The 4,828-nt window shown below is 42.2% G+C and overlaps 1 long non-coding RNA gene across 1 annotated transcript; it reads right to left on the bottom strand.

The window, feature by feature from the left end:
• Nucleotides 1–1,246: 1,246 nt before the first annotated feature.
• LOC134293646 (uncharacterized) lies at nucleotides 1,247–2,152 on the bottom strand. The gene is made up of 2 exons (XR_010000590.1): nucleotides 1,825–2,152; nucleotides 1,247–1,740 (listed from the first exon to the last, which is right to left on the bottom strand). It is a non-coding gene; the product is annotated as an uncharacterized LOC134293646 (long non-coding RNA).
• Nucleotides 2,153–4,828: the final 2,676 nt, after the last annotated feature.

Genomic DNA, 4,828 nt, shown 5'->3' with positions numbered 1-4,828 from the left:
AGGATGATCTGAGGACCAAACCGATGGCCAATCTATATATATAAAAGGGTAATGAAATTTCGGCCTAGGACAAAACAACAAAACTACACATTCCAGAAACACTAAACTTGGCAGCACAACCCCTCATCCATGCCTCTACATTCATACAACAAAAAGAAAAGAAAAATAAAGTCCTAATTAGAGGGAGAGGAATAATTGTTTTTATCAAATTGCTGCCAGATAGAAGGCTTGGTCTCCTAGAAACCCACTCAGCCCAGTGGACAGGCAGAGAGGCCTCACTTAGGCCTCTTCCACACTGCCTATAAAATACAGATTATCTGATTTTAACTGGATTATATGGCAGTGTAAACTCAAGGCCCTTCCACACAGCTATATTACCAATTTATAATGGACTTAATATCAGGGAAAACCTTTACCCTTTACCTTAACTACCACCAATTCCTCGATATTTTATTTCCCATACCACCATACTTCGCCACAGCAATGCGTGGCCGGGCAAAGCTAGTATCATCTAACAGGGAAGGCAGAAAGGGCCAAAAGTTTTGGTTCTGAAAAACAAAGTTTTTTTGATGTTAGTATGGGAATGGTCATTATAATATATTAATTTTGTTAAAAAACTTCTAGAGAAGGAGTCTCTACTACACTCCGAAGCAGCATATTCTGTTATCAAATAGCTCTTCCATCAAGAAGTTCTTCCTAATGTTTAGTTGGAATATCTTTTCCTTCAGTTCAAATCCATTACTCCATTGTGTTCTAGTCTCTGGAGCAGTAGAAAACAAGCCCACTCCCTTATCAATATGCCATCCTTTTAAACGTGGTTATCGTGTCCCCTCTTCACCTTATTTTCTCAGAACTAAATATATTTCAGCTGCTCCTCATGGGGATTCATGGCTTCACAACGTTTTGCCATTTTGGCCACTCTCCTGTGGACACATTCCAGCTTGTCCATTTCATTTTTGGACAGTGGTGTCCAGAACTGGACCAGCTTTTCCCAGCTGCTTTCATCTTTTTGTACTCAAAATGCTTGGGCAAGGAAGATGGCTCTGGATGAAGGATTCCATTTAGCCATGACAAAGACAAGAACATCAGCTTCCTTCCCAGATCTTTTTAAAATGAAGTCTGGGCCTGCTGGTGATGCATCACAATGCCTTGTATTTGTCCCTGGTGATGGATGGTGTGAAGCCCAGAGACAATCATGATGTCTAGTCTCACGGAGGAAGTATGTCAAGGACAGAACGCCACAGGATCAAAGATAACAGAGTTTATTGGATTTACAGAACTCAAAATGCCCGTAAAAGACAAGGGCTAGGCAACGCTGGCCTTAAAAAGCAAAAAGGGGCAAGAAAAACATTCAAAAGATAAACCGGATTAAACCGGAGTTTAATCCGGGCAAAATCAAAACAGCTTGCTTCAGCCTGAGAATAAACAAAACAGAAACTGGTGAACAAAGAGTTCAAAAGAATGTAACTAATTGGCAGCAGATGCTTCTCTGCTGCCAGCACTATGTTTTGAGTAACTTAGAAGTTACTCCTCCACACAGCAGGCAAGGTTCCAATACAAACACAACAGCCGAGGATTGAAGCAGTAGCGTAGTCCCAGTTCTTTCCGAAGGTCGTAAGGCAGAAGCAGACGTTTGTAGTTCACCAAGTCCAGGTAGGAGAATCCGAGCCCGTAGTCAGTTCAGTCCGTAAATCCAGAGTAGCAGATGGCGTCCGTCAAGAAGACGACGGAAGGTCAAAGCTATTGAGATTAAGCAGAGGTTGCACAAACAAAAGCCCACACAATTCCTCCCGCCGTCTGAACCCAAATTCCAAAACAACTTACGTAGTCAGCACACGAAACACACCCGTCTTCAGGAAAACGTCCCACACAGATCCCAAGCGTTCGTCCAGATTACCTTGCCCAACGCAATTTGCAATTGCTCCCAAACCCCATTTTATGCCAGTTACAAGTCCTCATCACTATCAGCTGCCCTCCTTAACCCGGGCGTTTCCTCATCACTTTCCTCATCAGAGCTGGAACACCTCTGACTACGCCCCACAGCATCCCCAGCTGTGGATCCCGTCCCATCCCTCCAGCTTGTCCATGGGTCTAGTCCTGAAGGTCCCCAATCATCTTCCATCCCATCATTGCCAGTGGCACCCAATTCCTCCCTTACCCGAGTCCAATCCATCTCATCCTCTTCCGAGCTCACCATCTCTTCCTCCATTCTCTCTGTAAACCCCTCAAAAGAATCCTCGTCAGATGGTTCTGCAAAGATATCTCGCAGCCTCTTTCTTTCTCGCTCCTCGAGAGTATCTGACTCTCGAGGAGTCTTACGCCCACGCTTCCCAGTAGCAGAGCCATGAGGCTCAATCATAACAAAGTACCTATGCAAGAAGATAAGCAGCTGCAGATGATGTCCATTAGCAGATCCTCCGGCCGGAGCGCATATTTTATATGGCAAGTGGCCATGCAATTGAATGAATGAATGAATCTTTCCTAAGCTCAGAAAACAGAGACGAGATGACCTTTCAAAGAATGAATCTCAAGGAGGCTCTGTCAAGATATATTCCTCTTCTTTAGTTTCAGATGCAAACCAGCAGCATCATGACCTGTAGGCTATTATTCCACCCTGAGTCCTGCTGAGAAGCAAAGTGATGTTCTTGAGGAGGGTATTTTTCTCCAATTGCTACTCTCCTTCTCATTCATTCATTGAGATAACTCTAAACAAGGGGAGATCAGCAGGTTTGCCAGAGATAAAAGATTGGCTGGTTTTGCAGTGGAAGTGTCCCATGTTGCTATATGATTATCTTTTGAAATAAGACATAGATGTTATATTGCTGGGAATAAACAGCTGGAGCATTCCGGAAATTAAATCTAGGGATGTGTAAATTTCTCATATTCTAAGTCACTGGGGTGCCACTTCCTGTGTCAAGGTTGATTTGAGTTGGCTCTACTTCATTCCCTTTCCAGTGACAATTTGTACTTATTCCTGTGCTCCTATTCCAAAATGATGCAAATTTTGTATGCATTTTTTAGAATGTCTGGGTGTCTGTACATGCCCTTACGTTAACTAAACAATTTCCACACATATATTTCTTGTATGGTAATATTTTCTATGAACATTTCTCAATGGGTCTGGGCTGTGGCACAGGCTGGTTAGCAGCCAGCTGCAATGAATCACTCTGACCAAGAGGTCATGAGTTCAAGGCCAGCTCGTGTCGGGGTGAGCACCCAACAATTAAAATAAAAAATAGCCCTTGCCAATTGTTGACCTAAGCAACCCGAAAGATTGTTGCATCTATCAAGTAGGAAATTTAGGTACCACTTATATGTGGGGAGGCTAATTTACAACACCATAAAAATCATCCAGCTACTGTTGGAATGAGGAAGTTGCTGTTGCAGTGGATGATGAAGCAGCTGCTCCCCTGTGGCCGGAATCAAGCATACCCTCAGGAAGTTGGAAGCTGGAGAAGGTTTAAATTGCCTCTGCATCTGTCTCTGTCTCTGTTCTATGGGTGAGAAGGGAGGAATATAAATACTGTAAATAAAATGTACACATTTTTAAATTGAACACATTTCTTTGCTTTTCAAATTACACAATAAACTTCAAGCTCTATGGATTCCTGGCCGCAGTTTGCTTCTGAGACAGAGACATTACAAAATTGTGCATTAAAATATGAACCCAATTAATTTTTCACCCTTCTCTAGTATGAATTGAAGAGATCATTTCACATACATGGCTGGCTCACATATACGTGCCTATCATTGGGCAATCGCTATGTCAAATAGGCGTGAATGGATGATCATAGAGGGAACCATTATAGGCAGGCAAAATATCACTATATTTTTACTTACTTTTGCAGGAGATGTCCTGAGTTAATAAGAAGTAGGAAAGATCTAAAATAGAGATGCGTAACAGTCTCAGGCCTAGAAGCCAGGTACTAAATGTAGTTTCAAAAATTCTATGAAACAAACAAAAATCTGGAAGTAACTGCAAGATCATTTCTAGATGGATTACTTAAGACCTATTTTAAGTGATTTGCTCCTCTTTTGTGATGAAGTCATTCACTTAATTTTGGTCATAGAAGGAGGGGAGTTTAAGAGGAAGCCATGGGCTGTACTTCATGTTGTGTTGTGTGCCTTCAAGCCATTTCCAACTTATGTTGAGTCTAATGCAAACTAGATGTTTATGGCAAGATTTTTTTTTAGAGGGAGGTTGCCTTTGCTTTTTGTGGCTGAGAAAGGTTGACTTCTCCAATGGGTTTCCATGGCCAAGTAGGTTTTCAATCTTGGTCTCCCAGACTCCTATCCCAGCATTTAGTCTAAAAGTAGGATCTCAATATGGTAATGTTTTGTTGCTATTACAGATAGTATTCAAAGACCACATCTTAAGTTCTTGACTTGAGCGCAATTGCTTTTGTTTAGCTAAGAATTTTACAGCCCAATCCCATATATGCATATTTAGAAGAGCTTGATGGATTCTACATGCTATCCTTGTACAATGGAACATATCAGCATGCTGGAAAAAGCAAAGACCACCAGCACTTAAGCAATGCTGCTACATCATCAACTCTGCTCGACTGGCCACGTTGTCTGAATGCCCAATCACCGTCTCCCAAAGCAGTTACAATACTCCCAATTCAAGAATGGAAAACAGAATATTGGTGGGCAGGAAAAGGAGATTTACAGATGAGCTTAAAGCCAACCTTAAAAACTGTGGTATGGACATTGATAACTGGGAAGCCCTGGCCCTTGAAAGCTCTAACTGGAGATCAGCTGTGACCAGCAGTGCAATGGAATTCAAAGAAGCACGAATGGAGGGCGAAAACATGCCAAGAGGAAA

This window comes from Anolis carolinensis, unplaced genomic scaffold, assembly GCF_035594765.1.
Source record: "Anolis carolinensis isolate JA03-04 unplaced genomic scaffold, rAnoCar3.1.pri scaffold_9, whole genome shotgun sequence".
Lineage (NCBI taxonomy): Eukaryota > Metazoa > Chordata > Lepidosauria > Squamata > Dactyloidae > Anolis > Anolis carolinensis.
This window is presented reverse-complemented; position numbering and strand designations above follow the sequence as displayed.